Consider the following 27,786-nt stretch of genomic DNA (forward strand, 5'->3'; position numbering starts at 1 on the left):
ATGAGTGCTCAGCCAGCTCCCTCGGAACACCTACCAAGTCATCTGTAGACCAGGCAAAGATATTCTGATTCTCACGGAGGAAGCTGACGAGCGCGCTTTCCTATGCCTCATTCATGCCGGCACCGATACGAACGGTGCGCTCAGGGTAAGCCGGGTCCAGCACAATGTTCTTTGTTTCTTTTGTCAGCTTGAATGCCGGTGTGCCCAGGTTTGCACTCATTGCCGCTAAACTCAGCTGTGAGGATCGAGCTGCAAGAATCGCAGCTTTGCATCCTCCTTTTTTCTTCAGCGATCACCAGCGATTCTGCCAGGTTTGATCCGGCGGAAGCTGTTTCCAGTGAGACTTGTAGTTTCCCACCACGGTCAAGGGTCCACGAGGTGCCGGCATCTTCATCTTGAGATATGCCGTGTGAGTCGAGGCCATGAAAGCAGCCAATGCCGGTCTCCCTAGCAAAGCATGGTAAGGACTATCTAAGTCCACCACCTCAAACTCAAGATTTTCAACCCGACAGTTGTCACGTCCTCCAAACGATACATCCACCCGGACCTTTCCAACCGGTGCACAGGACAGGCCCGGAACGATTCCATGGAAAGTCGTACGCGTTGGCTGAAGCATGTTTTCTGTTATGCCCAGCATGTTCATGGTGTGCCGGTACATGATGTTTATGCTGCTCCCATTGTCTATCAGCACCTTGCTGAACTTGACTCGAGCGTTTGGCCCTTGCATGATTGGGTCCAAGACGAGAGCATAGCCACCTGGGTTAGGCATGATCTTAGGGTGATCCTTGAACGACCACGAGATCTCTTGATCAGACCACAGCATGTATTTTGGTACTGCCGGCATCACCGCGTTTACTTCCATAGAACGGCGATGCAGGCTCTGTCTGTCGGTTGGCTCGGTTATGAACACAACGCAGCACATATCTGGATCATGGTAAACATTACGGCCCAAAGGTGCCAGTGGAGGTGGTTGGCCATTGCCTTCTCCCACCTGGTTAACTTGCTGGTATTGCTGCCGGTTTGGCTGTACCGGTAAGGCGTTTGCCCCGGTAAGCGGTGGTGGTGGTAGCTGTTGTTGCCGCGGCATGTCTTTGCGGTGGTTGTGCATCTTTTACCGTTCCCTTTTGCGTCAAGTACTTGGTCCAGGTACAATCCTTTGTCAGATGGTTTGATGGGTGTGCCGGATTCGGTGTGTGCCACCGGCAAGGTTGGTCCATGGCAGCTTCCATGGTGTACTTCGCGGGTTCTTGCCAGTTCTTTTTCTGGCCCCAGGGTTTCTTTTCTACCCACTGTTTTTTAGGACCCGCCCATGGCTGCGATCCGGTTCTCTGTCTCTGACTGCCGCTGGCCTCAGAGTTTTCTTGTACAGCAGCAACTTGCTGCGGACCGTACCTTCGATCCGGAAAATCTTCCCTTCTTTTGTTGTTCCGGTTATCCCGGTGTTGCTCTTGGCGCTGCTGTTCCGGCTCAGGTTGTACTGTCGGCTGCGTTGGGTCTCCCAACGCATAGCTATCCGCCACACGTATCATCTCTGCCAACGTTGTCGGCATGTTCCGCTGCAGCCTTTGCCACAACGGTGAACCTCTTCTGCACCCACTGCTGAACCAAGCGATGGCTTGCGCCTCTATCACCCCTTCACAGGAGTTCCTTGTAGTGTTCCACCGGGCCAGGTAGTCCCGGTCTGTTTGATTCTGGCGCTGTATGCACAGAGCGAGCTGCTGCGGCCTGTTTGGCCTTTGATAGGTGCTGCTGAAGTTGCTCACGAAAGCTTCCTCAAAGTCCAACCAACCATTTATACTTCCTGCCGGCAGGTTGTTCAGCCAAATTCTTGCCGGTCCTACCAAGAATGATGGTATGATTCTCACGGCCCAACGCCGGTTTCCTCCTCCAGCTACGGTTCCTCCGCCGCCTGCGACGTATACCGCGGTCACGTAATCCGCGAGCCAGTCTTCCGGCTTCGTGGTGCCATCGTATGTTTTTGTGTCACGGGGCAACATAAAGTTGCGAACTGGTGGTTTTTCTTTCATGATCCTTGGGCCAAAACACTTTGGGCCCGGGGGACCTTCTTCCTCGATCATTTCTGACAAGTATACTCTATCCAGACGGTGCCTCGCATCCCGTTCTGGTAGGTATCTTTCTCCTAGACGTTCCCCCAACGGGTTCCGGTATGCTGCCGGTCTTGTGGAATCAGCCTCATCATAACATTCCGGTACCACGGCCCTTGCCTGCCGGTACCTTGGGGGATCTATTTCCTCCTCATCGTACGCCGCCCTTGCAGCTCGATAATTTTGCCCGGTTTCTTGTCTACCGGCATGATTGTTTCCGGCATAGCCTTCTTTGGCGTAGCCTCTGTTTGCCCCTTGGCCTTTTCTACCGGCATCATATTGCCCGGCTTGTTGTTTTCCGGCAAGGACCGGATCATACACAGTCATCTGCTGCGCATTCATTTCTTTTTCTCTTCTTCTGTCCGGATGGGGGGACGAAGTCTGCCCATGGGACTTGCTACCGGCATTCCTTGTCGAACGCACGGATTTTGAAGCCACAGCCTTGTTCAGCTTATCAAGCTGTTCAGCGTTTTGCTGCTCGATAGTTTCAAGAAGTTCCCGGACACGCTCTTGTTGTTTTGCCAGAGCGTCCCCGGAAAGCAATTCACACAGTTGCACAGCAGCTTTAGCAGCTTTTATTGTTTTATCCGGGCTACTGTACTTAGGCTTTTCTACAATACTCACAGATGCAGATATACTTTTGCCGGCAGCAATTTCTTTGCGCAGATCCTGATCTAGATTGCGAGCCTTAAGCCGGTTCTCCGGTATCCTAGCAGCATGAGCGCTAACAGAAGCAAAGCCATGGGCAGCGTTATACTCACGTACGGTTAGGTTCAGCTCGTGCTGCGCCCTGACGATGTCCTTGCCGCTCTCGAGTATCTTCTGGCGCTGCGCCTCCAGCTCCGCCTGAGCCGCTGCCGGGTCGATGTTCTGCGCGATGGGGGTGGCGAGGACGTTCATCGCCGCTTGGAGTGGTGTTTCCGGCGGTGCGGATGATGCTCCCGCAGCGCCTGCGCCGCGTTCCAGCGGTGGCTTGGCCGCACGGGTCGAAACCGCACGCCCAGCACCTTCTTCCGCAGCTTCTTTGCCGGTGTCGACCGCGCCTGCCATGATCACCTCCACGCTGCCAGCATGTAGCCATCTTGGCGGATCCGGCGCCACCAGTACCGGCGAGAGGCACTGGCGCACAGGGACGGTGCCGAAGTAGATGCGGTGGCTGCCGAACTCGATGATGCGGCCGTTCTTGGGGAAGATGCCGCCGTTGGCGAAGCAGCCCGCATTGTCGTTGATGAAATCCATGGCGTAGATGCGCTGCACCAACGCGGAGACCGTACGCTGGCCGGCGACGTCGAGGATGCCCGCCCGAATGTGAACTCCAGCAAGCGCCACTTCATGCCCCACGGTGGGCGCCAACTGTCATCGTGGCGAACGAGCAGATGCCATGGGATGGCTTAAGTTGGGGCTGAATGGGCGCTAGAGGATTCGGGGGAGGGTTTGCGATTAGATGGGATGAACTTCCGGATGCTTTCCTCAAGAACACAACCAAAGGCAGGTATGCAAGAAGAAAGACAAGAGGAAGAACTCTGCTCTAGATCGCTTGCTTCATTGATCTCAACATGGTTACAGGTTTCTGGGCGTACATGAGCATCTAGGGATTGACCATCCCGAATAGGGGTGTGCCCCCTCTCCTTATATAGGGGAGAGGGTGGCTTACAGAGCAAGAAACCCTAATGGCATCTTTGACTGGACAAACTACTTTACAAAGCTACTTTAATCATGGATGACGCCGGGGTCTTCTTTAATCAGGGACGCTGACGTCCTCCGGCTTCTTTCAGCGTCACCCCTCTCTTTGGCGCCAGGGCTCCGATTAAAGTCACTTTGCTTAGCTCAGCCTTGTCCTCTAGCTCTGAAGAGAATCTTTGACCGGTCTTGCCGACATGCCCTTCCTTCCGGTATCTTCTTCATCCGGTTCCGGTATACTCCTCTGGGGATACCGGTCTGCCTTTACTTAGCCAAGCTCTTATCTTTGTGCTCCGGTAAGAATATTAAACCGGTATCTTGATGGCTCAAACCATCCGGTTTGGCATGCCTTTGGCATACCGGGGGTCATCCCCTCAACAATCATTATACTGTATTAGTTCAAAGTTTCCTATGGATTCAAGGGTAGGAAAGCCAAGTTAACTCATTTACATGACATTATTTTTTCCATGAAGCCAAGTTAACTCATCTATCAATTGGTACATTCTGGTTATATTCGAAATTTTATTTGAAACTTGTTGGTCATGCCATTTTACTACTCGCCTAACACTTTTTCCGCGCGTGAAGGGAGGGGGTGGACAGTATGCTACCCTGAATTTGTGTGACCCCCAAAAACTAGCAAATACGAGAGAGGCATCGAAAGAAACACACTCGTCCCCTACCTCCCCTCCCCACTAAATTTGAAATCAAGCCAAACAAAAAATGCAATCGAAAAGCATGGATTGTTCATCTTTTTCTATATAGTTAGGGTTAGGGTTTAGGGTTTATAGAGATGTACATACTTTCATTTTACAGTTGTGATGTACCATAATACATAGGTAAGATACCAAGCATGACCTTTGTTAGAATAACCATTAACGTGTTCTCTCACCTTTAGATTCAAATGGGCATAAACATTCAGAAAAAATCAAAAAACAATGAAAAACCAAAAGCGCACATAGTCTTCTTATGTCATATAGTAGGAATTGAAGTTAATAAACAAGGTCTAGACATATTCAAACCAAACAAATCATGTATCTACACCTAACCCTAAACTTTGTCTTATGAAGTCAAGCATGGAGAGAAATGGTTTTGGGTTTCAAACATGGAAATTTCAAAAACCTCCCAACAAAAGCTTCATTTTAGAGTGACTAAGAAGGATACACGCTTACCTTTTCATTTTCATGTTTTAAACTTGTTTAAATCTAGGCCAAACCTAGGATTTGACCAAGATTCAAATGGGCATAAACATTCAGAAAAACAAAAAATGAAAATCCAATGCACATATAGTCTTCTTATGTCATATAGCTAGTAAGCATTCAAGTTGATAAATAAGCATGTATAGACAAATTCAAACCTGACAAATCATGTATATACCCCCTAACCCTAAACTATTTCTTATGAAGTCAACCATGAAGAGAAGTGGCTTTGGGTTTCAAACATTATATTGAGATTCAAGAACCCCCCAAAAGCTTCATTTTAGAATGACTAAGAAAGATCCAGGCTTACCTTTTCATTTTATGTTTTAAACTTGTTTAAATCTTGGTCAAACCTAGGATTTGACCAAGATTCAAATGGGCATAAACATTAATTCTGAAAAAACAAAAAATTAAAAACCAACGCGCATATATTCTTCTTATGTCATATAGTAAGCATTCAAGTTGATAAACAAGCATGTCTAGACATATTCAAACCCGACAAATCATGTATCGATCTACTATACCCCCTAACCATAAACTCTATCTTATGAAGTCAACCATATGAAGAGAAGTGGTTTTTGGTTTCAAACATTGAGATTTCAAGAACCCCCCCCCCCCCAAAGCTTCATTTTTGAATGACTAAGAAGGATCCATGCTTACCTTTAAACTTGTTTAAATCTTGGTCAAACCTAGGATTTGACCAAGATTCAAATGGGCATAAAAAATCAAAAAAAAACAATGGACATAGCCTTTTATGTCATATAATGAGCATTCAAGTTGATAAACATGGTCTAGACATATTAAAACAAGAAAAATCATGTATCTACCCTGGCCCTAACCCTAAAATCGATCTGTCTTATGAAGTCAAACATGAAGAGAAGTGGTTTTGGGTTTCAAACATGGAAATTTCAAAAACCTGCCAAAAACTTCATCTTAGAGTGACTTAGAAGGTTCCATGCTTACCTTTTCATTTTCATGTTTTAAATTAACTTGTTTAAATCTTGGTCAAACATAGGGTTTAAGGTTTAGGGATCATCGATCGAGTGCACACACACATTATTAGAGGCACCTGCGCCTTTGCGCATAAAGTGCATGCGTATATATATAAGTGTGTTTCTTGGCCACCAACGATATATAGATCTAGAGAGAGAGATTGAAATATATTTAGGGTTTAGGGTTTAGGGTCTAGGGTTAGGGTTTAGGGTTTAGTGTTTAGGGTTTAGGGCTTAGGGTGTAGTGTTTAGGGTTCATGGTCTAGGGTTTAGGTTTTAGTGTTTAGGGTGTACGTTTAGGGTATAATTAGGGATTAGGGATTAGGGTTTTAGGGTTTAAGGTTTAGGGATCATCGATCGAGTGCACACACACATTATTGGAGGCACCCGCGCCTTTGCGCATAAAGTGCATGCGTATATATATAAGTGTGTTTCTTGGCCACCAACGATATATAGATCGAGAGAGATTGAGAGATTGAAATATATATATATATCCCCAAGAATATGTTCAAATATATATTGAAATATATGCACGGATGATATGCAAGGTATGCCATGCGCGCATAGCATGAAGAGAAGTCGTATTGGTTTCAAACATTGAAATTTCAATAATCTCCCAAAAGCTTCATTTTAGAGTGACTAAAAAAGATCCAGGCTTGCCTTTTCATTTTCATGTTTTTAAATTGTTTAAATCTTGGTCAAACCTAGCTAGTATTTGACCAAGATTCAAATGGGCATAAAATTAAAAAAACATAAAAATGAAAAACCAAAGCACATATATAGCCTTCTTATGTCATATAAAATAAGCATTAATTCAACAAGTTGATAAACATGGTCTAGACATATTCAAAATAGAAAAAGCATGTATCTACCCCTAACCCTTAACTTTGTCTTATGAAGTCAAGCATGAAGAGAAGTGGTTTTGGGTTTCAAACATTATATTGAGATTTCAAGAACCCCCAAAAGCTTCATTTTAGAATGACTAAGAAGGATCCAGGCTTGCCTTTTCATTTTCATGTGTTTTAAACTTGCTAAAATCTTGGTCAAACCTAGGACTTGACCAAGATTCAAATGGCATTAAACAATCCGGAAAATCAAAAAAAAAACAAAGCACATAGCCTTTTTATGTCATATATATATATATATATTAAGCATTCAAGTTGATCGATATGAACAAGGTCTAGACATATTCAAAACAGAAAAAGCATGTACCTACCCCCTAGCCCTTAACTATGTCTTATGAAGTCAAGCATGAAGAGAAGTGCTTTTGGGTTTCAAACATGGAAATTTCAAAAACTTCCCAAAAGCTTAATTTTAGAGTGAATAAGAAGGATCCAAGCTTACCTTTTCATTTTCAGGATTTATGCTTGTTTAAATCTTGGTCAAACATAGGATTTGACCAACACACATATAGTCTTATTATGTCATATAGTAAGCATTCAAGTTGATAAACAAGCATGCATGTCTAGACATATTCAAATTAACCCGACAAATCATGTATGTACCCCTAACCCTAAACTCTGTCTTATGAAGTTAACCATGAAGAGAAGTGGTTTTGGGTTTCAAACATTGAGATTTCTAAGAACCCCCCAAAAGCTTCATTTTAGAATGACTAAGAAGGATCCAGGCTTACCTTTTCATTTTATGTTTTAAACTTGTTTAAATCTTGGTCAAACCTAGGATTTGACCAAGATTCAAATGGGCATAAACATTAATTCAGAAAAAACAAAAAAAAATAAGAAACCAACGCACATATAGTCTTCTTATGTCATATAGTAAGCATTCAAGTTGATAAACAAGCATGTCTAGACATATTCAAACCCGACAAATCATGTATCGATCTACTATACCCCCTAACCCTAAACTCTGTCTTATGAAGTCAACCATATGAAGAGAAGTGGTTTTGGATTTCAAACATTGAGATTTCAAGAACCCGCCAAAAGCTTCATTTTTGAATGACTAAGAAGGATCCATTCTTACCTTTAAACTTGTTTAAATCTTGGTCAAACCTAGGATTTGACCAAGATTCAAATGGGCATAAAAATTCAAAAAAATCAAAAAAATAAAAAAAACCAAAGCACATAGCATTTTTATGTCATATAATGAGCATTCAAGTTGATAAACATGGTCTACACATATTAAAACAAGAAAAATAATGTATCTACCCTCGCCCTAACCCTAAACTCGATCTGTCTTAAGAAGTCAAACATGAAGAGAAGTGGTTTTGGGTTTCAAACATTGAAATTTCAAAAACCTCCCAAAAACTTCATCTTAGAGTGACTAAGAAGGTTCCATGCTTACCTTTTCATTTTCATGTTTTAAATTAACTTGTTTAAATCTTGGTCAAACATAGGATTTGACCAATAAGATTCAAATGGGCATAAACATTCAGAAAAAAATTAAAAATAAGAAACCAACGCACATATATTCTTCTTATGTCATATAGTAAGCATTCAAGTTGATAAACAAGCATGTCTAGACATACTCAAACCTGACAAATCATGTATCGATCTACCCCCTAACCCTAAACTCTGTCTTATGAAGTCAACCATATGAAGAGAAGTGGTTTTGGGTTTCAAACATTGAGATTTCAAGAACCCCCCAAAAGCTTCATTTTTGAATGACTAAGAAGGATCCATGCTTACCTTTTCATTTTCACGTTTTAAACTTGTTTAAATCTTGGTCAAACCTAGGATTTGACCAAGATTCAAATGGGCATAAAAAATCACAAAAAAAAAAAACAAAGCACATAGCCTTTTTATGTCATATAATGAGCACTCAAGTTGATAAACATGGTCTAGACATATTAAAACAAGAAAAATCATGTATCTACCCTGGCCCTATCCCTAAACTCGATCTATCTTATGAAGTCAAACGTGAAGAGAAGTGGTTTTGGGTTTCAAACATGGAAATTTCAAAAACCTCCCAAAAACTTCATCTTAGAGTGACTAAGAAGGTTCCATGCTTACCTTTTCATTTTCATGTTTTAAATTAACTTGTTTAAATCTTGGTCAAACATAGGATTTGACCAAGATTCAAATGGGCATAAACATCCAGAAAAAATTAAAAATAAGAAACCAACGCACATCATATAGTCTTCTTATGTCATATAGTAAGCATTCAAGTTGATAAACAAGCATGTCTAGACATATTCAAACCCGACAAATCATGTATCGATCTACTATACCCCCTAACCCTAAACTCTGTCTTATGAAGTCAACCATATGAAGAGAAGTGGTTTTGGATTTCAAACATTGAGATTTCAAGAACCCGCCAAAAGCTTCATTTTTGAATGACTAAGAAGGATCCATTCTTACCTTTAAACTTGTTTAAATCTTGGTCAAACCTAGGATTTGACCAAGATTCAAATGGGCATAAAAATTCAAAAAAATCAAAAAAACAAAAAAAAAACCAAAGCACATAGCCTTTTTATGTCATATAATGAGCATTCAAGTTGATAAACATGGTCTACACATATTAAAACAAGAAAAATAATGTATCTACCCTCGCCCTAACCCTAAACTCGATCTGTCTTAAGAAGTCAAACATGAAGAGAAGTGGTTTTGGGTTTCAAACATTGAAATTTCAAAAACCTCCCAAAAACTTCATCTTAGAGTGACTAAGAAGGTTCCATGCTTACCTTTTCATTTTCATGTTTTAAATTAACTTGTTTAAATCTTGGTCAAACATAGGATTTGACCAATAAGATTCAAATGGGCATAAACATTCAGAAAAAAATTAAAAATAAGAAACCAACGCACATATATTCTTCTTATATCATATAGTAAGCATTCAAGTTGATAAACAAGCATGTCTAGACATACTCAAACCTGACAAATCATGTATCGATCTACCCCCTAACCCTAAACTCTGTCTTATGAAGTCAACCATATGAAGAGAAGTGGTTTTGGGTTTCAAACATTGAGATTTCAAGAACCCCCCAAAAGCTTCATTTTTGAATGACTAAGAAGGATCCATGCTTACCTTTTCATTTTCATGTATTAAACTTGTTTAAATCTTGGTCAAACCTAGGATTTGAACAAGATTCAAATGGGCATAAAGAATCAAAAAAACAAAAAAAAACCAAGCACATAGCGTTTTTATGTCATATAGTAATTATTCAAATTGATAAACATGGTCTAGACATATTCAAACCAGAAAAATCATGTATCTACCCCTAACCCTAAACTCTGTCTTATGAAGTCAAGCATGAACATAAGTGGTTTTGGGTTTCAAACATGGTAATTTCAAGAACCTCCCAAAAGCTTCATTTTAGAGTTTCTAAGAGAAGGATCCAGACTTACCTTTTCATTTTCACATGTTAAACTTGTTTAAATCTTGCTCAAACCTCGGATTTACCAAGATTCAAATGGGCATAGAAATCAAAAAATGAAATACCAATGCACATAGTCCTCTTATGTCATATAGTAAGCATTCAAGTTGATAAACAAGGTCTAGACATATTCAAACCAGACAAATCATGTATCTACCCCCCTATCGACCCTAAACTCTGTCTTATGAAGTCAAGCATGAAGATAAGTGGTTTTGGGTTTCAAACATGGAAATTTCAAAAACCTTCCAAAAACTTCATTTAGGGTGACTAAGAAGGATACAGGCTTCCCTTTTCATTTTCATGTTCTATACTTGTTTAAATCTTGGTCAAACCTAGGATTTGACCAAGATTCAAATGTGCATCAAAATTCCAAAAAAAATCAGAAAAATGAAAAACCAAAGCACATAGTTTTCTTATGTCATATAGTAAGCATTCAAGTTGATAAACAAGGTCTAGACATATTCAAACCAGACAAATCATGTATCTACCCCCTATCGACCCTAAACTTCGTCTTATGAAGTCAAGCATGAAGAGAACTGGTTTTTGGTTTCAAACATTGAAATTTCAAAAACCTCCCAAAAGCTTCATTTTAGAGTGACTAAGAAGGATCCAGCCTTACCTTTTCATTTTCATGTTTTAAACTTGTTTAAATCTTGGTCAAACCTAGGATTTGACCAAGATTCAAATGTGCATCAAAATTCAAATAAAAATTAATAAAATTAAAAACCAAAGCACATAGTCTTCTTATGTCATATAGTAAACATTCAAGTTCATAAACAAGATCTAGACATATTCAAACCAGACAAATCATGTACCCCCTAACCCTAAACTCTGTCTTAATTGTATATGAAGTCAAGCATGAAGCAGAGAAGTGTGGTTTTGGGTTTCAAACATGGAAATTTCAAAAACCTCCCAAAAGCTTCATTTTAATTAGACTGACTGGTTAATTAAGAAGGATCCATGATTAATTACCTTTTCATTGTCATGTTTAAACTTATTGAAATCTTGGTCAAACCTAGGATTTGACCAAGATTCAAATGGGCATAAAAATTTAGAAAAAATCGAAAGAATGAAAAACCAAAGAACATAGCCTTCTCATGTTATATAGTAATTATTCAAATTGATAAACATGGTCTAGACATATTCAAACCAGAAAAATCATGTATCTACCCCTAACCCTAAACTCTGTCTTATGAAGTCAAGCATGAACATAAGTGGTTTTGGGTTTCAAACATGGTAATTTCAAGAACCTCCCAAAAGCTTCATTTTAGAGTTTCTAAGAGAAGGATCCAGACTTACCTTTTCATTTTCACATGTTAAACTTGTTTAAATCTTGCTCAAACCTCGGATTTACCAAGATTCAAATGGGCATAGAAATCAAAAAATGAAATACCAATGCACATAGTCCTCTTATGTCATATAGTAAGCATTCAAGTTGATAAACAAGGTCTAGACATATTCAAACCAGACAAATCATGTATCTACCCCCCTATCGACCCTAAACTCTGTCTTATGAAGTCAAGCATGAAGATAAGTGGTTTTGGGTTTCAAACATGGAAATTTCAAAAACCTTCCAAAAACTTCATTTAGGGTGACTAAGAAGGATACAGGCTTCCCTTTTCATTTTCATGTTCTATACTTGTTTAAATCTTGGTCAAACCTAGGATTTGACCAGGATTCAAATGTGCATCAAAATTCCAAAAAAAATCAGAAAAATGAAAAACCAAAGCACATAGTTTTCTTATGTCATATAGTAAGCATTCAAGTTGATAAACAAGGTCTAGACATATTCAAACCAGACAAATCATGTATCTACCCCCTATCGACCCTAAACTTCGTCTTATGAAGTCAAGCATGAAGAGAACTGGTTTTTGGTTTCAAACATGGAAATTTCAAAAACCTCCCAAAAGCTTCATTTTAGAGTGACTAAGAAGGATCCAGCCTTACCTTTTCATTTTCATGTTTTAAACTTGTTTAAATCTTGGTCAAACCTAGGATTTGACCAAGATTCAAATGTGCTTCAAAATTCAAATAAAAATAAATAAAATTAAAAACCAAAGCACATAGTCTTCTTATGTCATATAGTAAACATTCAAGTTCATAAACAAGATCTAGACGTATTCAAACCAGACAAATCATGTACCCCCTAACCCTAAACTCTGTCTTAATTGTATATGAAGTCAAGCATGAAGCAGAGAAGTGTGGTTTTGGGTTTCAAACATGGAAATTTCAAAAACCTCCCAAAAGCTTCATTTTAATTAGACTGACTGGTTAATTAAGAAGGATCCATGATTAATTACCTTTTCATTGTCATGTTTAAACTTATTGAAATCTTGGTCAAACCTAGGATTTGACCAAGATTCAAATGGGCATAAAAATTTAGAAAAAATCGAAAGAATGAAAAACCAAAGCACATAGCCTTCTCATGTCATATAGTAATTATTCAAATTGATAAACATGGTCTAGACATATTCAAACCAGAAAAACCATGTATCTACCCCTAACCCTAAACTCTGTCTTATGAAGTCAAGCATGAACATAAGTGGTTTTGGGTTTCAAACATGGTAATTTCAAGAACCTCCCAAAAGCTTCATTTTAGAGTTTCTAAGAGAAGGATCCAGACTTACCTTTTCATTTTCACATGTTAAACTTGTTTAAATCTTGCTCAAACCTAGGATTTACCAAGATTCAAATGGGCATAGAAATCAAAAAATGAAATACCAATGCACATAGTCCTCTTATGTCATATAGTAAGCATTCAAGTTGATAAACAAGGTCTAGACATATTCAAACCAGACAAATCATGTATCTACCCCCCTATCGACCCTAAACTCTGTCTTATGAAGTCAAGCATGAAGATAAGTGGTTTTGGGTTTCAAACATGGAAATTTCAAAAACCTTCCAAAAACTTCATTTAGGGTGACTAAGAAGGATACAGGCTTCCCTTTTCATTTTCATGTTCTATACTTGTTTAAATCTTGGTCAAACCTAGGATTTGACCAAGATTCAAATGTGCATCAAAATTCAAAAAAAAATCAGAAAAACAAAAAACCAAAGCACATAGTTTTCTTATGTCATATAGTAAGCATTCAAGTTGATAAACAAGGTCTAGACATATTCAAACCAGACAAATCATGTATCTACCCCCTATCGACCCTAAACTTCGTCTTATGAAGTCAAGCATGAAGATAAGTGGTTTTTGGTTTCAAACATGGAAATTTCAAAAACCTCCCAAAAGCTTCATTTTAGAGTGACTAAGAACGATCCATGCTTACCTTTTCATTTTCATGTTTTAAACTTGTTTAAATCTTGCTCAAACCTAGGATTTGACCAATATTCAAATGGGCATAAAATAAAAAATAAAACAAAGCACATAGTCTTCTCATGTCATATATATAGTAAGCATTCAAGTTCATAAACAAGGTCTAGACATATTCAAACCAGGCAAATCATGTAGCCCCTAACCCTAAACTCTGTCTTAATTATATATGAAGTCAAGCATGAATTGAAGCAGAGAAGTGTGGTTTTGGGTTTCAAACATGGAAATTTCAAAAACCTCCCAAAAGCTTCATTTTAATTAGACTGACTGGTTAATTAAGAAGGATCCAGGATTAATTACCTTTTCATTGTCATGTTTTAAACTTGTTTAAATCTTGGTCGAATCTAGGACTTGACCAAGATTCAAATCTGCATAAAATAAAAAAAAAAATGAAAACCCAAAGCGCACATAGTCTTCTTATGTCATATAGTAAGCATTCAAGTTGATAAACAAGGTTTAGACATATTCTAACCAGACAAATCATGTAACTACCCCCTAACCCTAAACTCGGTCTTATGAAGTCTAGCATGAAGATAAGTCGTTTTGGGTTTCAAACGTTTAAAGCAAAAGCCCCATTTCAAATATTTCAAACTTATTCAAATTTGGTTCAAATTTGAAAGACATACAAGTTATAGCACACATAGTGCATACATGTTCACACATACTGCACTAGATGCTAACCCTATAGTTTGAGGCCATTGGATGAGGTCGAAAAAATTCTTGGATTAGAAATGGGGTTGTTCGAACCCCGTAGTTGGATTTTTTTGAACCTTGATCTGTAGTACTGGGCAAAACCCTAGTTTAACCTATTTAATTATAGATTCGTAGGTCGATTTTTCTACTCACCTTTTTATTATTACTATGCAGCACATGTGTGTTTGCCCATCTAGCTAGTGAAACTCGGAGGAAGAGGGATCACTCGGAAGGACAGAAGAAGGGAGAACATTATGGTGTATCCCTTTTTTCGGGTGACGATGTTGACTATTGTGCAGGGTTTGTCAGTGAGCACGGAGGTGCGAGCGAGCGAGCGAGCGAGTCGAGCGAGGCCAAGAATGAGAGAGATTTGTTTTTTTTGTGAGAGGGACAACCGAAGGATCCAGAAGGACCCACAGACTCCCAATACGCATCCTGAATCCTGATGCATCTTCTCTTGACAAAGAAAATGGCTGGGAGTTTGTGTGCCTACTGCACATGACTTGTGCTCACTGAAGTGTGGGACCTCACGCATGGGCACCACACGTAAGTGACAGACCTGTTGGTGTAAAAACTTGGTTGATTATTATAGTGCATTAGAACAAAGTTTCCTATGGATTCAAGGGTAGGAAATCCAAGTTAACTCATTTACATGACATTAATTTTTCCATGAAGCAAAGTAAACACTTCTATCAATTGGTACATTTTGGAGTGACTAAGAAGGATCCATGCTTACTTATTCGTTTTCACGTGTTAAACTTGTTTAAATCTTGCTCAAACCTAGGATTTCACCAAGATTCAAATGGGCATGAAAATGAAAAAATGAAATACCAATGCACATAGTCTTCTTATGTCATATAGTAAGCATTCAAGATGATAAAAAAGGTCTAGACATATTCAAACCAGGCAAATCATGTATCTACTCCCTAACCCTAAACTTTGTCTTAATTATGAAATAAGGCATGAAGAGAAGTGGTTTTGGGTTTCAAACATGGAAATTTCAAAAACCTCCCAAAAGCTTCATTTTTAGATCTTGGTCAAACCTAGCTAGTATTTGACCAAGATTCAAATGGGCATAAAATTCAAAAAAATCAGAAAATGAAAAACCAAAGCACATAGCCTTCTTATGTCATAAAGTAAGAATTCAAGTTGATAAACAAGGTCTAGACATATCCAAACCCGACAAATCATGTATCTAACCCCTAACCCTAAACTCTGTCTTATGAAGTCAACCATGAAGAGAAGTGGTTTTGGGTTTCAAACATTGAGATTTCAAGAACCCCCCAAAAGATTCATTTTAGAGTGACTAAGAAGGATCCATGGTTACCTTTTCATTTTCATATTTTAAACTTGTTTAAATCTTTGTCAAACCTAGGATTTAACCAAGATTCAAATGGGCATAAAAATTCAGGAAAAAACCAAAAGAATGATAAACCAAAGCACATAGCATTCTTATGTCATATATATAGTAAGCATTAAAGTTGATAAACAAGGTCTAGACATATTCAAACCAGATAATCATGTATATATCTGCCCCTAACCTTAAACTCTGTCTTAATTATGAAGTCAATCATGAAGAGAAGTGGTTTTGGGTTTCAAACATGAAAATTTCAAAAACTTCCCAAAAGATGGTACATATTAGGGTGACTAAGAAGGATACAGGCTTACCTTTTCGTTTTCATATTTTATACTTGTTTAAATCCTGGTCAAACCTAGGATTTGACCAAGATTCAAATGGGCATAAAATTCAAAAAAATAGAAGAATGAAAAACAAAAGCACATAGTCTTCTTATGTCATATAGTAAGCATTCAAGTTGGTAAACAAGGTTTAGACATGTGTTCAAACCAGACAAATCACGTATCTACCCCCTAACCATAAACTCGGTCGATCTTATGAAGTCTAGCATGAAGAGAAGTCGTATTGGTTTCAAACATTGAAATTTCAAGAACCTCCCAAAAGCTTCATTTTAGAGTGACTAAAAAAGATCCAGGCTTGCCTTTTCATTTTCATGTTTTAAAATTGTTTAAATCTTGGTCAAACCTAGCTAGCTAGTATTTGACCAAGATTCAAATAGGCATAAAATTAAAAAAAAAACCAGAAAAATGAAAAACCAAAGCACATATCCTTCTTATGTCATATATAGTAAGCCTTCAAGTTGATAAACAAGGTCTAGACATATTCAAAATAGAAAAAAGCATGTATCTACCCCTAACCCTTTACTCTGTCGTATGAAGTCAAGCATGAAGAGAAAGTGGTTTTGGGTTTCAAACATGGAAATTTCAAAAACTTCCCAAAAGCTTAATTTTAGAGTGACTAGGAAGGATCCAGGCTTACCTTTTCATTTTCATGTTTTAAGTTTGTTTAAATCATGGTCAAACCTAGGATTTGACCAACAACAAGATTCAAATGAGCATAAAAATTCAGAAAAAATCAAAAAAAAAAGAAAAGAAAAACCAAAGCACATAGTATTCTTACGTCATATATATAGTAAGCATTCAAGTTGATAAACAAGGTCTAGACATATTCAAACCCGACAAATCATGTATCTACCCCTAACCCTAAACTCTGTCTTATGAAGTCAACCATGAAGAGAAGTGGTTTTGGGTTTCAAACATTGAGATTTCAAGAACCCCCCAAAAGCTTCATTCTAGAATGACTAATAAGGATCCAAGCTTACCTTTTCATTTTCATGTGTTTTAAACTTGCTTAAATCTTGGTCAAACCTAGGATTTGACCAAGATTCAAATGGGCATAAATATTCAGAAAAAATCAAAAAATGAAAACCAAAGCACATGAATCTTCATACACACGATAGTCCGTCTTGTGAAGACATTTTGTTTTTACTACCCTATCACATGTTTCTGTATATAGTAAGTAATATGTATCCAAAAATGATTTTTGGGGATTTATAGGACGAAGTTATAACACACCTACATTTCAAATTGGAATTACTTTCAATAAATCAGCATAAAGTCATTTAAATGTGTGAAACTAGCTAGAAAGCACTAAAAACGTAAAGAGTTGGGAATTTTCACAAATATGTGGCCTTATTTATCTTAAAAATATAGAGGTGCCATTCTGAGCCGTATCTTATGTACCCCATTCACAAAATAAACCTATTTTGTCATCTAGAAATTGAAAAATTATTTTTATATACCGAAAAGTTGAAAAGTCTAGTTAGCAACATTGTTGGGAATGGCAAGATGCACCACCATTCCCAATTTGGGCACATTGTAACAAACTATGCCACAAATATGGCCATAACTATATCATTTGGCTTGCAAACTAGGAATCTTCATACACGATAGTCCGCTTTGTGAAGATATTTTGTTTTTCACTACCCTATCAAATGTTTATTATTTTCCCTGTCAACTAACACATACAAGCACACTCCATGTAGAAGGGTTTCATTTTTGAGGTTTCCTTCATTTTCATTTATTTATTTCAAAACCAGGTCAAAATGGTCGACATGATTATCTTTGCAAAGGGGTTGAATATTTTAGTACTATCACTGGTTTCTATATATAGTAAGTAATATGTATCTAAATATGATTTGTGGGGACTTGTAGGACCAAGTTATAACACACCTACTGTTGTGGGTATACTTTATGGGTATATCAACGGCATGGCCTAGATCCGGCAAGCCTGGGTGGCCCATAGTTGGTGGTGAGGCATGTGGCCCATCGGGCGGCCCAGTTGCTGTAGATCATGAAGGATGAAGTCCAGCCCAGGAACGAGGAGCCGGATCCTAACCGACCTACGAAGGAGGCCGGATCCGTGGAGGCCCATAAAGTGTCCAGATCCAGCAGTGCCTAGAAGGAAGGCGGATCCTTGACGTACACGGCAATATATTGTACCGTAGTTAGGTAACTTGTATTCCTGCTAGGACTCTCCATGTAAACCCTAGATCCGTGCGCCCATATAAGCCGGATCCCAGGAGCCCTAGAGGCACAACCACAACTCATTGTAACAATGCGAAAGCGCCCAGATAATTCCAGACAAGCAGCAGTAGGCCCTGTCGTCGTGCAGGTGTTCCGAAGCTTGGTAAATCGCGTACCACCGTCCCGAGAGCACTCCGCCCTATGGCCCCTACTACTTCTCCCCCTCGTGAGGATCCCTCCTCCAGGGTACCGTCGATTAGGCAACGACAGTTGGCGCCCACCGTGGGGCCTATGGCGTCTGGAGGCCGGAACCGGGAGGGTTCCGCCATGGGAAGCTACGACGACACCATCGCTGTGGGGCGCGTCCTCTACGCCGGAAATCTGCCGATCGTCCCTCCGGATGAGTGTTGGATTCCGGCTAGGACAAACCCCGTCAAGCTCTCCATCGTCCCAGTTGGCGGCATACACATCTTCATCGGGGAAACCGTCGATTCCGACGGAAACCCACTGGTAAGTAACGCAGACGCGACCGCCGCAGAGCTGGACGCTATCGCGAAGATCCGATCTGAGATGCAGGAGCTTCCTAAGGAAGATTTCGCCTCGGATCTGGAATTTTCAAAGCCCACCCAATCCGCCCCTGAGCAGGAAACAACGGTGGAAGACCAATGCAGATCCGCCTGGGTCTCCCAGGTGTTAGAAAAGCAGAGGTGCCACTTCGTACACTTCTTGGCCCATACCGCCGGAACCGCCCCTCAAGAAGACGGAGCTAGCCCTGAGCAGGTAGAGGCACCGGAAAACGACGCGGATCCGGATCAGGCTGAGCCTGTCGGAGAAAGCGAAACTCCGGTTGAAGAGTCGATTTTGGGCAATCTGAGCCCAATTTCCGGAGATACCCCCTCCATGGATACTGACGAGTTTAACCGCAAGCTAGGGGAGTACGGTTTCGGTGATCAGCCTGAAGTCGACTCCGCCCAGCCTAAGCAGGTTCTCGCAACCGTAGCAGCGCTGGGACAACCTGGATCGGATGAGGCAACCAACCAATCTGACCCTCAGCCATCCCGCCAAGGATCTCCAATGTCACGGGAGCGACCCCGCAGGGATTCTTCCTCGGAGGAACTCCTGTCACCTGAAGAGATGGTTGCACGAGCAGTTCTTAACAAACCTATAACCTCGGGCGACGCCGCAGATCCGGAGGCTCTAGAGGCCACTAGAAAGGAAATGCTGGCCACAGCCAAGAAGCTCGGCGATGCACGCAGCCGCATTAAGGGATGAAAGGGAAGAAGCTGCAGGTTTGATGGACCAATTCGACAGACAGGATCGCGAGATTGCTGCCACACTCGAGCATGTCAAGAGCATGGCGCAAGAGTGGGAAGTAAAGATGACCTATGCGCAGGCGGAGGCCGATCGAATCGTTAGAGAAGCAATTCCGCCTCGCAGAATCAACTTCGCCACGCCCGCAGAGCAGCAGCCGCTGGAAACCCCAAAGGACAACATGCTAAAAGCTGCGGAGCTATTGAAGAAGAAGGACGAAGAGGTTGATATCAACTACCTCCGCAAACTTGTCGCTTCAGCAATGCAGCAGCAAAGCAAGGTGGATACTTCGCGCAGGTTAGAATCCAATCCGGATAACTGTGTATCTACCGCGCAGAAGGACGCTCGCGCCGATCGGCATCCCGATGATGAATCACACACCGGATCCTCGGAGCGCAGAAGAAGAACCAGGGAACACCCAAATCCGATCCCCGTTCCGTCAAAGACGCCTTCGTCGGATCCAAGAAAGGGAAAGGACACAATGTACTCTGGACGAGACAAATATCGCAACCCCTCTCCTCCGCCTAATGGTTACCCGCGACCCCCTCGCCGCCGTAGTCCAGCCGGAAACACCAGGCCCCCAGGGCATGGTGGGATTGTTATCCGCGACAACGTGCTGCCAAGAAACCGAAACAGGGAGCGCTCGCCGGAACCTCGCCGGAACCAGAACAACGTTCGTGAGCCCGAGCCCAGGAGGAGTCGGAATGAGGAGCGCGACCCAGAGCCCCGCCGGAGCCGCGACCCGGAGCCTCGCCGGAGCCGGAACGACCAGGGCAGCCAGCGCCATGGCGAAGACAGTCACAGGAGCCGGAGCCAGCACCGGGAAGGCCGAGGAGAATCAGACGGCGGAAGCAAGAAATTGGACCGACCACCTCGCAGGTCTCCCTCACCACCACCTAGCGGTGGCGGCGGAGGTGGAGGCGGAGGCGACGGCCGGAGATCTCGCTCTCGCTCACAATCTCCTCGCCACGGCCCGCGCGACGCGCGGGAACGCCTTAACGAATACAGAACTGAATACATTGGTCCGAAGTGCTTTGGCAGGATGATTCGAGAGGAACCAAAGCCAAGGATGAACCTCAAGCTACCCGGAAACCTGAAGCATTATGATGGCACCGAAAGGCCGGATACCTGGATTGAGGATTACTATAATGCAGTAACCTTTGCCGGAGGAACCCCTAACATCGCGTGCCGCATGCTCCAGTTGTACCTTGTAGGTCCAGCCCGGATCTGGCTCAGTGACCTCGAGAAGAACTCCATCTTTTGCTGGTTCGACCTGAAGACCGCTTTCGAGAAACACTTCAGAGGCACCTACAAAAGACCTGCCACGGCAAGCGATCTGCAAGCCTGCATCCAGAAGAAGGGAGAAACCTCAAGAAACTACCTCACACGATGGTTGGCATGCATGAACGAGTGCGAAAACGTCGACCACACCACCGCCATGTACGCTTTCATTGGTGGACTGCAGAGGGGAGGATTGCTGAGGCATACGCTCACTCGTTTGGCTAACTCAAACAAGCTGACTTTGGATGAGATGATCTCCATTGCCAGTGATCATACTGCCGCCGATGATGACGCAGGGGCCTGAATCTCGCAGCCACAGCAATCCCCCTACATCAACAAAAGAAGAACCGTGATAACGGCAACAGCAGCAGCCATAAGCGCAAGAACCCTGATGACCAGAAGAGTGGCGGATCCGAGATGGTCGCCATGGCGTTTCAACGCGGAGGTTCAGGAGGCGGAAGAGGACGCGGTCGTGGAGGCGGAGCCGGCAGGGGTCAGCAGCATGCCACTGAGGTCACGGCTGGCGGATCCCGCGCCCCGCAAACCTACGAGGAGTACAGAGACATGCCCTGTCTGGCCCACCTGGATCCGGTTACAGGGAAGTCAACTCACACCAACCGCAACTGCAAGTGGGTCAATGATCTAAAGAACGACCCGGAGGCAGGATACAAGCGAGCATGGAAGCACCGCCCACGCGGCAAGGGAGGCAAGGGCAAGAACAAGGACAAAGAGGAAGATAGTTCCGAGGCGATGGATGAGGATGATAACTCGCCGGATCCCAAGGTAGGATCCGCAGGTAAATCCAACCCATTCGAGAAAAAGAGCGTGGGGGCTTACCACACTTTCCTCGGAACCCCAACAGTCCGCGCTGCCAAGTCAGCTACCCGGATCCTGAACGCCATAGTTATTTGTGCCGCATGATATGTCGGTGGTCGGAAGTCCCGTGCACATTTGATAGGGAGGATCACCCTGCCATTGTGCCAAAAGAATGCTACGCCTTGGTTGTAAGTCCCCGCATAGACGGGTATGACTTCTCCAAGTGCCTCATGGATGGCGGAGCCAGCCTGAACATCATGTACCTGGAGACTCTAGAGCGGATGAACCTCACCAAGGAACAGCTCAAACACAGCAACACTGAGTTTCATGGCGTGGTTCCGGGTAAGAAGGCGAATTCCCTCGGCAGCATCACACTTCCCGTGCCTTTTGGCGATGTTCACAATTTCCGCGAAGAGAAGATCACGTTTGAAGTTGTGCCCTTCAAGAGCTCCTACCACGTCATCTTCGGCAGGCCCACCTACCACAAGTTCCACGCAAGAGCGTGCTACATCTACAACAAGCTCAAGATTCCGGGTCCTAAAGGCATGATTACCGTATCCGGAGACTACAAAAAGGCTCATGAGTGCGAGTTAGGCGAAGCCGCCTTCGCAGAGTCTGTGATATCTGGAGAGGAGCTGCAAGGCTACAGAGCCGCGGTGGATCCGACTGAGATGCAGACCACCAAGAAGCAGATCTCCGAACAGAAGACCTCCTTCAAGGCCGCGATAGAAACCAAGAAGCACGACCTCATCAAAGGAGACCCTTCCAAGCAGGTTTCAGTCGGAGCCAACATGGACCCCAAATAGGAAGACGCGCTCGTCGAGTTTCTCCGCGCTAACATGGATATCTTCGCATGGCAACCTTCTGACATGTCCGAAGTACCTAGGGAACTCGCCGAGCACTACCTCAACATAAATCCGGGGGCTAAACCGGTGAAGCAAGCTATGCGATGCTTTGGAGATAAGAAGCGCCGCGCCATAGGAATGGAACTAGCTAAGTTACTAGAGGCAGGTTTTGTAATAGAAGTTATCCACACCGATTGGGTCGCAAATCCCGTCCTTGTACCCAAAAAGAACACTGAAATACTAAGAATGTGCATCGATTACTCCGGCTTGAACAAGCATTGCCCGAAGGATCCGTTCCCCTTGCCGCGCATTGACCAAGTCATTGATTCGACGGCGGGGGCGGAACTTCTGTGTTTTCTTGATGCGTATTCCGGGTATCATCAGATCCGGGTGAAGGAGTCCGACCAAAAGGCGACTTCATTCATTACCCCATTTGGTACTTACTGCTATGTTACTATGCCTTTTGGCTTGAAAAACGCAGGTGCCACCTACCAACGTACGATGCAGCGGTGCTTGAAGGACCAAATCGGCCGGAACGTGCACGCTTACGTCGACGACATCGCGGTCATGACCCAGAAAGGATCCGACCTGATCAGCGACCTCACAGAAACCTTCGACAACCTCCGCAGGTACAAGATGATGTTGAATCCGCTGAAGTGCGTCTTTGGCGTGCCAGCCGGAAAACTCCTTGGCTTCATAGTCTCTCACAGAGGCATTGAGGTTAACCCGGAAAAGATCAAGGCAATCCTGTGTATCAAACGGCCAACTTGTCTCAAAGATGTGCAACGATTAACTGGTTGCGTCGCAGCAATCAGTAGGTTTGTTAGCCGTCTTGGCGAGAAGGCGCTACCTTTGTACAAGCTGCTGAAGAAAACAGACAAATTCGTCTGGGACGACGCAGCCGACGCAGCTCTTCGAGGGTTGAAGGAAATACTCACCTCCCCACCTATCTTGGCAGCCCCAGCAGAGTCAGAGCCGATGCTCCTTTATCTGGCAGCTACCAACAAAGTCATCAGCCTCGTCATCGTGGTGGAGCGAAAGGAAGAAGGTCATGAATATGACGTCCAAAGACCTGTCTATTACATTAGCGAGGTACTGACGGAGTCAAAGCAAAGATACCCTCACTTTCAGAAGCTAGCTTACGGAGTGTTCCTAGGCAGCCGGAAGCTGAGACACTACTTCCAAGAGCACCCAGTAACAGTTGTGAGCAAGGCTCCGCTGTCAACAATTCTCAACAACGCTGACGCAACAGGACGTACGGCTAAATGGGGCATCGAATTATCCGCCTTCGACATCGCTTACAAGCCTAGGACTGCGGTTAAATCCTAAGTCTTGGCAGATTTCATCGCAGATTGGACAGAAGCTCCGGATGCAAGTCTGGAGCCGGAACCAGAAACATGGGTCATGCACTTCGATGGATCCAAGCAGCATCAAGGCTCAGGAGCCGGAGTCACCCTGAAGTCCCCTACCGGAGAAGAACTGCAGTATGTTCTGCAGATCCACTTGGCTACAAACAACATGGCGGAATACGAGGCTCTACTACACGGTCTGCGCATCGCTAAGGAAATCGGGATCAAGCACATCATATGCTGTGGAGATTCCGACCTGGTGGCACAACAAGTAGCCGGAACTTGGAACGCCAGAAACTCCGTCATGGCGGCCTACAGAGACGAAGTTGACGAGATCGCCAAGTGCTTCCTCGGATACGAAGTCAAGTACGTCAGGATAGACGATAACATAGCGGCTGACATGCTATCCAAGCTCGGATCCGGCAGGAAGCAAATTCCGCCTGGTATTTTCCTGGAGCACCTACGGATACCCTCGGTGAAGGGCGCTAACCCGGAAAACCCAGAAGTGGCAGTGTCTCCGGCTAGGGAAGTGATGGCTATCATTCCGGCTTGGACACAGCCTTTCCTGGACTACCTCATCGATCAGAAGTTGCCAGAGGACGAGGTCCTCGCGCGACAGATCGTCAGACGAGCAAGATCCTACACAATTGTTGATGGACAGCTCTACAAACGAAGTGCAACAGGGGTATTTCTCAAATGCGTCTCCAATCAAGATGGCATTGAAATCCTCAGAGAGATCCATGCAGGGGACTGCGGGCATCATGCCGCCTCCAGGTCACTCGTTGCAAAAGCTTTTCGGTTAGGTTTTTACTGGCTCACAGCTAAAGAAGATGCTGACAAAATAGTCAAGACCTGCCGAGGTTGTCAGTACTACGCTACTCAACCAAACGCTCCAGCCCAAGAGCTGAAGACCACACCTATCACCTGGCCGTTTGCGGTCTGGGGGCTCGATATGGTTGGTAAGTTAAAAAGATCATCTCCTGGTGGTTTTGAATACCTTCTGGTCGCTGTTGACAAATTCAGCAAGTGGATCGAGGCAAAGCCAGTGAGGAAAGCCGATGGTGCTACGGCACTAAAATTTGTCTGCAGCCTCGTGATGCGATTCGGTATCCCACACAGCATAATCACAGACAATGGCACAAACTTCGCACAGGGAGAATTGAAGGATTACTGTGAGACAGTAGGGATTCGACTGGACCTTGCATCTGTGGCTCATCCACAGTCAAATGGTCAGGTTGAAAGGGCTAACGGCCTAATATTATCAGTAATTAAACCGCGCCTTGAAGAACCGCTGCGACGAGCAGCTGGAGCTTGGGCTGACGAGTTGGAAGCTGTTTTGTGGAGTCTACGAACTACCCCTAACAGATCAATAGGGTTTACCCCATTTTTCCTGGTATACGGATCCGAAGCCGTGCTTCCCTCCGACATCATCCATGATTCACCGCGAGTTTCCGCCTACAATGAAGAAACAACTGATGAGGCCAGACAGCTATCTGTGGACCTGATCGAGGAAGCTCGGAACTTAGCTGACCAGCGCTCCGCCATCTACCAGTAGAAGCTCCGACGCTATCACAGTCGTCGAGTTCGGAATCGCTCCTTCATGGCAGGAGACTTGGTCCTCCGCCTTCGACAGGTGAAAGACCATAAGCTGCAATCTCCCTGGGAAGGACCCTTCGTCGTTAGCAAAGTGCTTCATAACGGGTCGTACTACCTTGTTGATTTCCGTGAGCTAAAGGATAGACCTGCTAATTGGCACCGGAAACGCAAGCGTGAGGATCCGGATGACATCTACGACTGATGCGGCCTAAGGCCACGTGGGTTGCCCGATCTCACGAATTGACCGAGGGGAAGGCGGGGGAGAGGAAGAACACGAAGAACACGGCGAAGAACACGATGAACACACGCGAACGCACGCCAACCCGATACAATTCCGGTTTACTCCCGATAGCCCGAACCACTATCCCGATAGAATCTCTCAAGGGAGAGACACGCGGTAGAATCCCCGAGAGGAAGATCGGTATACGATCGGTGGAATCACACGAGTGAGAGACCGGTGGTAGAATCACAAGTGTGAGAGACTAATCATATAAGGAGTGCCTTGTACAATAGATTTGGATAATCTAAGGAGGGGGTTTCCCTAATCCCAAAGGGATGGTGGAGGCATGAGCCAAATTCTAGTTCATCTACTCTAACCTAATGAAGGGGGAGGTGGGAGCCTATATATAGGGAGCCACTAAGGAGGGGTAGTTTAGGCATACAAAGAGCATAGTGGGATGGTTCAGCTTATGGGCTTCGTAGTGGGGGCGGTAGTGCCGGCGTAGACAGGGCGGCAGTGCCGTCTTCCTTCAGCATCGAGCGGGGAGGCAGTGCCGACCATTCCGGGGCGGTACTGCCGGCCTTCCTGGACGTATCTCCTTCTTCCGTCTCCTCTTCCATGCTTCCGTGACGTCGGACTTCAGCGTAGTTATTGATGATGACCATGATGCGGATACGACCGAAGGTCGGGCTGCATCATCTCCCCCCACTTGAAAAAGAGTCGCCCTCGACGATGAGTCTTCATGAATGTGTAGAGGAGGTAGATGACACCAACGCTTGAATGTCCCTTCACTTGTCAAGAGCCCTATCAATAGCACCAGAAAAGCAAAGGAGCAATCAAAGCGTAGCCAAAGTTCAATGGATTTAGCAAGAGAGCTCAAGTAGAAGGAGGTCACCTTAGCAAGATGCTGGTGTGCTCTCATCGAGAGATCTTGTGTAGTAGATGTGTGGGGTTGAACCCATTCATTAACGCTCATCCACAAGTCGCGTGTACCTTCACACAACAAAGATCGAGCAAAGTATATGTGTGCGTGATAGAGGAGCATATCATCAACGACATGTCCTTTCATGTTCACAACACCGTTAGCACAACACAAATATATCAAGAATAATGCATATGCAAGGTCAATGTGTAAGAACTCCGTATGGACATCTTCCAAATGCGGAAACACAAAATCTCCAAATCGTGAGACGACTATGATGTCCATCTCATGTAGAAACTCATGTGCATTATTGCACTCAAGGCATCGGAAAGAGAAATTGTTCAACATCCTTGAAGCAATAAGAGGAGAATTTGGCAAAAACACATAAGGGAGAGTGTCCAAAGTATCATCAACATGTGTCCACACAAACCATCGGAAAGAGAAATTGGTCCTCATATTTGTGGCAACACCAATGGTAAGAATCACATCATCATGCTTGCAAAAGAACCATAAGAAAGAGAAATTGTTCGGCATGTTCAATGCTAAGCATGGGAAAGGTATTAGAGCCGGGTTCGATCTTGTACTTACTTGTATTATGCTCTCAAGAGCTCGTTTGGTCAACTCGTGCTCAATCGAGGTTGACCTTGTCTTTCGTGTACCTACACACACAATAGGCAAAGCAAAGAACGTGTGTGCATGGTATATGAACACATCATCCATCATGATGGTCCATTTCTTTTGCACATCACCATTAGCATTAAGCCAAGAAACATAATAGAGATGGTGAATATGCGGAGTAAACATGGGAACATGCTCAACATGGATATATGCAAAGTCTCCAAAAGGTGAGAGAGCTATGGGGGCAATCTCATTCACAAGCATATTAACATCATTGCAAACCAAGCATTGGAAAGAGCAAGTGTTCAATATTTTGGTTGCATTAATGGGAGAATATTGCAAGCATGTAGCACAAAACATGTTCAAGTTTGTATCATAGCATGGCATGGTCAAATTGCCACAAGCAACTATTTCCACATGATCAACAATGGTGGTATCACAAGTATCACAAGGGAAAGTGAAAGAAGCATATGACATAGCAATAGGATCATCCAACTCATGCAAGCACTCACAAATCATCATGTCCACTAGTGGGATCATGGCATCATCAACACCAATATAGGTACCTTTGTAGTCCCGCTCATATGAGGTAGGTGTTGTGGAAGAGGTAGGCTCGATGTGGCCTCCA

This window comes from Lolium perenne, chromosome 3 (genome assembly GCF_019359855.2).
Source record: "Lolium perenne isolate Kyuss_39 chromosome 3, Kyuss_2.0, whole genome shotgun sequence".
Classification (NCBI taxonomy): domain Eukaryota; kingdom Viridiplantae; phylum Streptophyta; class Magnoliopsida; order Poales; family Poaceae; genus Lolium; species Lolium perenne.